This window comes from Parasteatoda tepidariorum, chromosome 8, assembly GCF_982258835.1.
Source record: "Parasteatoda tepidariorum strain Cologne lab strain chromosome 8, Ptep-v5.0, whole genome shotgun sequence".
In the NCBI taxonomy this organism is placed as follows: Eukaryota; Metazoa; Arthropoda; class Arachnida; order Araneae; family Theridiidae; genus Parasteatoda; species Parasteatoda tepidariorum.
The window spans coordinates 2,590,001-2,601,887 of record NC_141762.1 but is presented as its reverse complement, the minus strand read 5'-3'; the positions used below and the strand labels follow the sequence as shown (position 1 = coordinate 2,601,887).

General features: G+C 28.3%; 1 protein-coding gene across 5 annotated transcripts in view; it reads left to right on the top strand.

Annotated features, from left to right (window-relative positions):
• The first annotated feature begins 426 nt into the window (after positions 1-426).
• LOC107454240 (perilipin-3) overlaps positions 427-11,887 on the top strand; it is a 79,912-nt gene continuing 68,451 nt past the window's right edge. For 2 of the 5 annotated variants that reach the window (XM_071180790.2, XM_016071358.5), the window contains exon 1: positions 427-564. The gene's annotated coding sequence lies outside the window, so the exon portion shown is untranslated. Of the gene's footprint in view, positions 565-7,166; positions 7,379-9,200; positions 9,282-11,887 lie in introns of those variants that run through there. The other 3 variants (XM_071180788.2, XM_016071357.5, XM_043044736.3) reach the window with 3 other exon arrangements.

Below are 11,887 nucleotides of genomic sequence, written 5' to 3'. Positions count from 1 at the left end.
TCACAGAGATTGCATCAAAATCTCTACACACCATTGGTTGAAGTTGAGAAGAAAAAAAGAAATTAAAAAAATTTCTCGCCATAAAAGCACTCTCAAATTCATTTATAACTTTATCCTTAACAAACTAGAATTTCGCACTCTAGGAATTTTATAATGTGGGGTTGCTACAAATGAAATAAATGAAGGTAATCTTGATACGTATAAGAGGTGAAAAAAATCTTCAAAAGTTAAGACACACACAACTCAACTTTATGTATGAAATGTTTGACTAACTTTCCGACTTGGACCCCCTACTTGTGTGTCTGACCCCTCTTGCTACTCTGCTGCCATCATCAGAGAATTTTGACATGTTTTTGTTTATTATTCCATGTTCTTCCTCTCACGTGTTTGTGGATGGGGCAGTGAGAAAAAGAAGAGTTCACTTCATGTCATCCGGTTCACCTCTTCTATTTCAAGGTCGCATTGAAAACACTTCTTATTACCTGTGCAGACGACCATTCTCTTCTGTCAGTGGACGAACGTGGAAATATTTCCTCAAAATATCGTTTGCAAAATCGTTCAAAGGTGAGTTACGCTCCACTATTTTATTAAGTGGGTATGGACATTTTTTTAAACGAATGCTTGGATTATTTTTAAAATTTAATGAGTAGTCAAAAAAATTTTAATTTTTATTTAAATTTTTAAAAAATTTTTTTCCACTTTTTATTTAATTGAAAATATCCCGTCTCAACTTTATATAGAAACGTCTAAGATTTAAAAAAGAAATCGAAATGCGCAATTTTATTTCTGTATTAAGATTTTTAGATTAAATATATATATATAAAGCAATTCCATTTTGTGTCGACAAATTGTGAAATATTTAAAGAATGGCAATAACATATATATATATATATTGCAATTATTTGAAAATTTTTTTACAAACAACTTCTTTCCAATGAACTTAATAGCAATATTACCTACAAAAAACTTAACACCAACAGTGATATTATTATTAATAAAATTAATGCTATCTATAAAAGACTTAAAATTAAACCAAATAATATTAACAATTTTCCTTTTCTTTTTGCCAATCCAAAATTCCATAAGACTCCAACCAAATTCAGGTTTATTGCAAGTGGCGTTAATAGTAACATGAAAAAAATCGGTATTTACTTTGAGAACATTCTTAAAAAAGTTTATAACAAAATTAATAAACTTACTAAAAATAATAACTATTTAAATTGGAATATTAAAAATAGCATTCAGGTTTTAAATACACTAAAAACTTTAAAAAATGTAGATTCAATTCACTGTTTTGATTTCGAAAACCTCTATACTTCCCTTCCAACTAATAAAATTCATGATGACCTTCTTCAAATTCATAGCATGTTTAATCTCAGTGATATTATTAATGAAGATAACTGGAACTTTCTAGTACATATTAACCTTAACAACAATTATATTCTTTTCAATGACCACCTTTTTCAACAAATTAATGGTATTCCCATGGGAAATAATTTTAGTACTAACATCTGCAATATTTTTCTTTTTCTACAAGAATATAGATTTGTAAAATCACATGTTAATCTTCCAATTGATTCTCTCTTTCTCAGATTCATTGATGATCTATTAGTTATTAATTTTAATGATTTCGATATTCTAGCAAAACATATTTATCCAAATGAATTAATTCTTAATAAAACAAATAATAGTAATTCTTCAGCAAATTTTTTAGATTTGACTCTTGATATTAATGCAGATAAAAATATTACATTTAAACTTTTTGACAAAAGAAATGAATTTAAATTTCCAGTTAAAAAATGCATAGATTTCAACTCTAACTTAGCCAATAAGGTTTTTTCTAATATTATTGCCAATCAAATTCATAGATTTTACAGGAATAATTCTAACTATAACGAGTTTTTATTAGATACTGATATATATAAAAACGATTTAATTAATAGCCATTTTCCTAGTTCATTTCTTAATTTCTATTTTAAAAAAATCTTAAAAAACTTGGTACATTAATTTTTAATTTTTATTTAATTTTTCTGTTTTAAGAATAAGCTCTGATTTTTTCAAGGTAGGAACTAACTATGATAAACTATTCCTAAAGCCACTGGACGGAATAGTTTGGATGTATGACCTTTTATACTGGATTAGTTAAATATTTTTTAGTTACTTTTTAATATTTGTAGCCTCTTAAAATTAATTTAATTTTAATTGTCCAGTATAATAAACAGTTTATTTATTTATTTAATTATTTTTATTTTTGTATAAGTGGAATGGGCTCTGGTTCGTAAAGAACCACCCCAAATAAATGCAGGTCATACGTGTATACTTTAAAATTATGTTAGGTTGTATGAATGAAGAATAAAACCTATAAACGGTTTTCTATTCCTGTATGCAGGCTCTGATTTTTAAATAAGTCACCCTATGAAAGATGGATATGTGTATTCTGTAAAATTATGAATGATGGATGAGTCTATAAACGGCTTTCTATCCTGACAGACTGACTTTTAAATTAATTTCCCTATTAATGATTTTTTTAATTTTTTTAAATTTTTTATTTTTATATTTTTTTATTTATTTATTTTTATTTTTTTTAAGACTGCTAATTTATTCAATCCGTTAAACATTTTTATTATTATTTCAATTTTATTACCTTTTTACTAATTGTTTCTCATAGATGGCAGCACTAATATTTTACCTAAACATTTTTTCTTCTTCTTCGATCAAATGTTTTTTTAATTTTATTATATTCGATTCAAGCTATAAGCAATATTTTACATCTTCGCGATTTTTGTTAACTGTTTTATTATTGTACTTTTAAACCTAAACCGCGTTTTAATTCACGCCGGTAAGTTTGATTTCCTATTACATTTCTCTTTTATTTCATGATTTTTTTCAAAATAAGGTTTTTTGCGATATCGACACATATAAAGAATAATTTTTATCTTAGGATAATTATTCTTTATTCAGAAATATCGCATTATTTATGGCAATTAGATGTGTCTTGACAACGACTATTTGCTTATACCATTCTTGTTTCTCTACCATTTAGTTTTTTATTTTTATTTTATTCATGTTTTTCATGTTAATTTGTGTATATATATATATATATATATATATATATATATATATATATATATATATATATATATATATATATATATATATATATATATATATATATATATATATATATATATATATATATATATATATATATATGTAAGTTAAAAATACAAAGGAAACAAGGAAAGAAAGATAATTTTTAAAAAAATTTTAAATTAAAAAAAAGTCGGAAAACAAAATAAAGAAAAAATATAATCTCGTCGCCAGCTCATGCGATTTCATCTGAAAAAAAGAGTGCTTTCGAATATTGTATTAATGTAGTCAAAGTAAAATATATCAATGCAGTAGTTTATGTTAGTTTATATAATATTTTCATATATATATTTTTATATAATAATAACATATATAAATTTTTATTAAAAGAAGTTATTGTGTAATTTGATTAATTTTCTATCCTATAAGAATGTTCGAAATATATATGTCGCTATACTCGTATTTTAGTCCAGTAAAGAGGTGATTCGTTCGAAAAATGAATACCCAAAATATTTTTGCCCTAAGAGCTTTGTCTGTGTTATTAGGGATAATTTCGCACGCTTACGTTAGCTTACGTTAGCTTCCGTACGCAACTGCGCAGGATCGCGTTTATTTTTTGATGCTACGTATCTTTACGTTATGTTGGAGAGATTAACGCTACCAAGACAAGCAAAGCTGTTAAATGCTGTTTGCCTACCTTTGAACTAAAAGAGCATGGACGTGGAATGGGAATTTTGATGAAATTTAGAAACAAACCGTGTGGTCTTACAACCATTAGTTCATTCAATAAAAAAATAATTGGATTGGTTTTTGTTTCACTTTATGGTTGTCTAATTGCACTAGTTCCACAAGAAACCAGATATATTTTCGCTGTTTTAAAATGACAAATTATCGTTAACTATGCAATTTAGTTAAAAGAAGTCAAATAATCAATAGAAGTTCGATAATATTTTTTTTAAAAATAAATAGTAATAATATTAAGCTGCATTCTTTATCGCTGAATTTTTCGAAATCTATAATCTACCAAATTTTTCTAACCGCAGATCCTCAGTAGAGCAAAATATCTACAAATGCTACGTATGCTAGAAATTTAAAAATCTACATCCATTGTAAATGTTTGTTTTGATTTTGTGACCTAAGTTAAATTCATATTGCATAATCTCTTATTCTCACTTACGTATGTTTGACATTTTTTTCACTGGTGCATGCACCATTACTTTAAATCTTACGCATGGTAGCTATCGTAAATTTGCAAAATATCCTTTTTTTTAATAAATGATACGTGAAAATTTTCCCCACTTTCTTTTGTAGGCATTTTTTTGTGGGAAAATAAGGTCATCATCAGGAATTTTTTCTAGACGGAGAAGTAAAACAAATCAGCTGTAAAACGTTTACCGCTGTATTTTTTCACCCTGAATTAAATGAGACGATCGAACTAATTGTTTAAAAGCAATTGGGATTTTATGTACAAAAAGTTCAAACTTGTACCTATTTTTGTATCAGGTATAAAAGGTTCTACTTTTGACATAATTTGGTACAGTAATTACTTAAGTACTATCGATTATCTGAACACTCGAAGTAAATTCTCCTATGAATAATGCTAAATTGAAGAAAATAAAATTCGAGTTGATAGTATAAATAGTTTTGAAGTTATAAAAGTTTTCTTCATAATAAGCGCAATTCAAAAATAGTAAATTTTATTTTATAAATTCATTCTAACTCTTCAATATCCACTTTCCGAACGAGAAAAAAAATGCATAAGTAATAATACCTCACTTGCCTGTATAGCTATGTAGGATGCATAAATAAGCGAAAGTAGAAAATTGAAATCCTTTTGTACATAAACTACTTATAGCTTCTTAACTATTAGTCCGCTCGTCATCGAAATCGTTAAGAAGTTAAGAGTTAACTAATAGTTAAGAAGTTATAGGTCAATTTAGTATTAAAAGTTACGTCGGAAAATATATCTTACATGTTGAGATAATTCCTGAATAGCACTGTAAAGTGTATACACAAGTGTCAGAAGTAGTACTTTTTATAAAAAAAAATTAAAAAAAACTTGTGCAGTTTTTTAACTATTTGTTCCATCGACTTGTACGTAATTTTATTCGATTCACAGCGGAAAAATGCTTAGTAAAAAATGTCATACAAGTATATGGGTCACATTCGTACGTTGCAAAATATGCTTCACTTGAAAACAAAAGGCATTTAAAATTTCAATACCTTCCGAACAAATTGGAATTTTGAAAAAAAAAAAAAGCTAACCCTTTCAGCATACCGAATATTTCAATTCCTTCCCCAACCTTCTGCAGTTGCAATTCTGCATTGATGCCCGTCAGGTATTTTTTCTGAACAAGTTTTCTGAACACTTATTAATTTTCAAATTAATTGATTAATTTTTTTTATTCCGTTTTACTCACGTGCATTTTTCAACACATCTGCGTAGTTTCAAGTTTTTGCAAAACAAAATGCAACTTTAAGTTGAACACCCAAAACAGCGTCGATGGCTCTTATGATTTTTTAATATCTTACTGTATATGAAAATCTGATGATGATGTCACAGTTTTCCATTGTTGTCCGTGCATTTTTATTGACTGGAAAATCACGTCGAAAGATCCAGTTTTTCCTCATTCATTTCTTTATTGTTTCGGTTGTCATCAGCATAATTCTACAGTTTAAAACTAAGATAATTGTTTTTTTTTGTTTTTATTATTATTATTATTATGGAAATCTGCTCCACATTTTAAGATAAAGTTATTTAGAAAGGTGGTCGAATCTTATTAACCGTTTTACAATCATTATTTTTGTTCAAATAAATTAATATATACTGTTATAAATGACAGTTAAAGAGATCTGTTAAATGATTAACGATCCACTTCAGATGTAAGAGAAAATAGTATATTTAATACATCCGCCAGTTTGGTAAGCGCGAAAATATTAAATTACGGTTGTGAACTCATCCTATTGGTTTGAACAATATATAATGTTATAACCATATATATGTCACTTCAAAAAATGATTACTGAGAAAAATTGCTTCTGTTCACCAATAGATCTAATTATTTATAATACTAATAGATAATAGCTTGGCGAACAAAGAGCACAGTATCCTTTGGCCAAAGATAATAGTAATTGGACGGTGGAAAGTGAAGGCGTAAGCAAACAGAATTCCTTTTAGTACATAAATGTTTTGTGAATAATTTTAACTTCAGTCGAACATTGTTTTCTGCCAAGAAACAGCATCTATTGCGAAGCAATCATTTGGGTTGGTGAGCAGCAGCGAACAGGGGGCTTATATCCCCTAGTTCAGGGATGGCGAACCAGTGGCACGCGTGCCATTTATGGCACGAGACACAATATTTTAGGCACGCCACCGATCACAATTGTTATTACACTATGAATTGTTATTACACCATGAAGCATATGAAACAATTAAATTAAAATTCACAAAAACGAACGAAATAAGCAATTATTAATAAAAAAATTAACAATTAATGCTAAAAAGCAATTAATAACCATAAAAAACAAGCTAACAATAAATAACTTGCAAAGAAAAAATAACATCTTACAACCTAATATAAGTTATTTGTCATCTAATCTGCAAAAACAGAAGTCACACTGAAGTTGTTTTAAGACATGGCAAAATGTTTTTTTTTTCAATGTAAACAAAGAGTTTTGATTTGACAGTATTTAGTATTATTATTTTTCCAATAATCAAGAAGTCAAAATTATTTGACGGCACGTCTATGACCTCATTAAACAATTTTTTAGAAAAAATGGCACGTTGGTGTATAAAGGTTCGCCACCCCTGCCCTAGTTGATTTAAATTATTTGCTGCGCAGAGATAAAATTCTACCCAGATTTCAATATTCAACCTCAACAAACCATTAATGTTGGTGCCATAAAGATTTAATTCGTAGATTTCCATTGATAATGAGACATGACGCTACTTGTTTTAATATTCGCCAAATTATCCTTTTAAAAAACATTTGTCAAATCAGTTGATCATCAATAGTCAGTTTTATTGATCACCGAACAAAGCTGAAATGGGATATTTTTTTTACTTTTCTTATGGTCACTTATTTTTTGGATGTTAATCGGAGTTTAAGTGATCACACAATACTTTTCGACAAGGAAAATAGTTTTATCTTAAAGAAATATTCCTTGAAGGAAACTTTACGAGACATAAAATCGAATGCTTCAATTCTCAGCAATGCATTCGCACTCGATGGTCATATGACAATTTGAGGAAACTATATTGTCAGAACGTTTGCTTTCTTTTATTGTTGGTGAGTACATTTTGTTTTAGTAAAATGTTGTGGGGATTTAATTATAGACTATGTCAACCTTCATCTATCAAAAGGTACCTCTTGATAGAATCAAGTTAACATGTCTTAGTGAATTGGTATTTAACATTCATAGTGGTAGTTACGCCACATTACTCCCCTTTCAGAATTTTATCTGGGATAGAATTCGATGAATGAATACCACTAGTTGATTCATGATGTTTATTTATTTATAAAATTTTTGCTCATTATATTTTTTCTTCATTTTTTTTTTGTTTTATAGCATTTCGCTCATTTTTTTCCTATATTGATTATTACTGGGAGACTTTATTTACTTCACCGATTTTTTTTTCTTAGAGCAGTTTATATTAAGCAAATCAACTGTTCTAATGTAGACCATCCATCATATTAGCGAGTTCATATCACGTCGACAGGTCACCATTGTGAGATTTTTTTTTTATATCTCAGAGACTATGTCAACTTTTATCTATCAAAAGGTACCTCGTGATGGATTAACATGTCTTATATACTAGTGATTTGGTATTTAATTATTTATAGTGGTAGTTACGCCACAATGTAAACAAACAAACAAGATATATTTGAAAGGAAAAAAAATCGTTTTTTAATAGTACACGTTACATCGTACGGCGCTGCAATTATTTTCACCTTAAAAAATTAAATATAATCGAAGATTATTCAAGTTTCAACGAAATTAAACCAGTCAACTACGATTGACAACACTATTTACTTTGGCAATAGTGAAATAAAGTAATTTTTGCCTGATGATGATATGGTTTTTGATTAATAATGCAAAAAAGTGCTCAAAATTAAAAACAGAACTTTTGATCTAGTGATCGGATTTTCATATATTACGATGCAATGTTTACCTCTTAATGCAACAGATTCAATCTTTATGCAATTCGAGAGTTCATATCCTTAAAATGATTTAAATGTGCTTTGTGATTTAAGAGTGCTAAAATATTTCAAGACGTGAAATAGAGTACAAAAATGTACTGACTCTATACATATATACATTTTTATCGATAGATTTGGATGACCGATCCTTAAGATGCGCAATCTGTTCGATAACTGTTGATCCCATCATTCGAATCCCTTCATATCAAATTCAATTTTGCGCATTTTTTAATAATTCTAGAACTTTTTGCTCAAATCGATTTTTTTTTAACATACAGCAAAAGTTCGATATAACAACTATTATGGAAAAAAGTTCACTATAACGACACGTTTTCAAATCCCTATCAAGATGATAACATTGAAGAAACGAAAATTGTATGTTTATTAACGAATTAAACATTATTAGCCTTCCGCTATAGCGGCAATTTTATTCATTTATTTATTTATTATTATTATTTCATATATTTATTTTTCATTTATTAGCTTTTTATCTTATTTATTTTTTGCTTCATTATTTTTTCATTTATTTATTTTTTGAGGGAAATATGCTGCTTATGCGAGCATTATTATATGAAAAAAGAATAAAAAGAGAGGAAAAAAAAATTCATTTCTGGTATCAATACAAAGAAGTGCAAAACGAACATCATTCCACCTTATTTCCTTTGTGCTTAGCTGCAGTAGGGGAAGGTGTGTGTTATTCAAAATTTTACGTGATTTAAGCATTTTGTTTGACAAAGCGAAAGAAAGGATTAAGTTGGTTCGAAGCTTTTTATAACAGTAAAAATACGTTTAGAGTACTAAATGAGTTTAGATTTTAATTTTATTTAAGAAAAAGCTATCTATCTCTACAAAATAAATAAATGAAATAAATAACTTTTCTGTCTAAAGATAGATTTGTTGAATATTTCAGTTTGCTCCCATCATTTAACCTGGCGTCAAAAGATAGCGTTGCCATTGTTTTGGTCCAAAACTCCTTCGATATCCATTTTGGGTGAGTATTTCTCATCATTTCAGATCCATTAATATATATGGAACCATTGATTTTTTTGATCGTTTGCTTTCTTCCGCCGTTATTCTTTCATTATCAGGCTTACCTCATTTAGAATTAAAAGTAAACAATCTTAAAAATAACCATAAACAAGTTTAATATAACTCAAGATACATTTTGATGGCATCTCGTCAAATTTCGCGGAATAAAATAGGTTATACATATTTTTTTCAAGAAAAAATCTAAAATTTTGCTAGAAAAAACCCTCGGGACCCTTAAACCGTTTTTTTTTTCTTTTTCAAAATTCATGCGATTCAAAGAAAATAAAAAATAAAAAAAGCAACTGTTTTTAAGTGTCTTGAGGAGAAGCAATAATTTTGAAATTATCTTGCCGTAAGGAATATATCTGCGCTTTAAAATGGATTCTATAACTTAATATTTTTTTGACATGAATGAAAATTATTAAAGCCAATGAATAATTCTTAATTTTAGAAGATTTTTATGATCCCGCAAAAATCGTTTTGAAGTTTCTTTTGAAATGTGAAAAAATCGATCAGGAACGCTTTTCTTTTTCATAAAACTGTGACTTTTTTTCCACCGGAAGTTTAGCCCCATTTTTAGACATTGAATAGAAAGCGCTGCTTAAACTAAACTTGCTCTAACATCCATATGAATAACTATTACTTATGGCAGTTAAGAAAATAGCACATTATTCGCCAAAACCGTTATTTCATGTGACAACAGACGCTTCATAATTTGAATTTGGCCCAACTCCAGTTTTCGGAGGGTGGGGTTTGGCGTAGTTTTTGATATCCCTGAATGCATTATTTGATGATATTCCGGAAGTTTTATTTTTAATTATTGATCTGATACATCTATTATATATAATTCTCTTACGTGGCTCCCAAATTTTGGCTGTATTTCTTTTCCGCCGGTGGCAACGTTTGCTTTGTTTTGAAAACACCAAAGCATTCTGCCTTTTAATGATGTGTTTCTGATCTAATATATATAATTCTCTTACGTGGCTCCCAAATTTTGGCTGAAGTACTTTGTACAACTAAATAAGATTCTTTTCACAGCAGTTAAATATTTACTTTATTTTCTTCATTCATAGAGAAAACAGTCGGCAAAGAATTCTGTTAGGGTAAAAAACATTTCGCTAAAAAAAAACGAATTCTTAAAGAAATAAAAATAAACAACTTAAAAAAAAATGCTGTTGCCAGCCATAGAATTTTTTGAAAGTTAACTTAGCAAAATAAATCAGAATGACATAGAAGCGCAACTAGATCAAAATTATGATACCTGAGCGCTTGGCGTAACAAATCCTTCAATTCTAAAAGTGTTGTATCGCCAAATGCCCAAATTAACAATTGTGTTCTTAAAGAAATTCTGTAAAAAGTTTTAAATAAACAACCTACTTCTACAACTGCTTCTTGAAGAACTTGGCTTATTGATTAAAAATATTGTTTTAATTTTACAGTACTAACTTTACTTCTACTTTCATTATTGCTATCACCATCTTTCATTACATTTTACAACATCATGCTAAATTTGAGGACTTTAAGTTGTTTTGTGGTTGAATACTGACATTTAGAAATGTGTACATAAAAAAAATAATATTTAGAGGTTAAGAGTTGCCTAAGAAAAATTTGAATTATTGACATTGAACTAAACAATGGAAACAATCGTTTTTGTGAAAAATTGAATTGTATTGTTGACATCAAAACTAAAAATATTGTGTTTCAACTTAACAATACTACCTTAATTTATACTTTAGAATTGCCTCGGAGAAACTTGAATTGTTAGCAATGACTTAAACAAAAAGTTTTATTTTAACTGACAAATACTATATTATAATTTTAACTTTTTTATGACTATACTCATTTTCTTACTCTTTTCTTTGTTTTTTTATACATTTTATTTTTTTGTAATAAAGTACAAAACTTAAAGTTGTTCTGCTTCTGAGCACTGATGAAAACACAAAATGATGGGCTTCATCAACAATCAAAAATATATACATTTATTTTACAATTTCCATATTATTAAGGTGGCGCCCTTCAGAGAATTAAAAATACAAAATTATCTTCATCAAAGCCGATGCTTTACATCCGGCGTTCAGTGGCATTTCATATTGTTTTACAACACATGGCTTTAGCCCTCTGGTGGGAAAGACTCTAAAACATAACTTACAATAGTTACTTTTCTCAACAACTGAAATTTAGAATAGTGTGATTAAGAAAAACATGTAAACTGTTTGCAATTTCAAATTAATATTGAAATGTACAGGTTTAGAATTTTCTACAGTGAAAAGTTTTCGGAACTTCAGTATTCAAAAAAGTATGCAAAAGCTAGACGTTAAGAACGTATCCAATGAGCGAGCAAAGCGAGCATTGGATTGCGAAGCAATCCGAAATGAACAGCGAAAGCAGTTCCGGGGGTTGGTGAGCGCCAGCGAGCAGGGGGTGAAGCCTCCTAGTATCACGAAATATTTGACAGTTTTCTATACTTTACTTATTGTTATGCTTAACAATGGAAGTTATTAAAATACATAAAGTATACAAATAAAATTTGAGATATGATTTAAAACATGTACTGAGCTGCTAGGATAT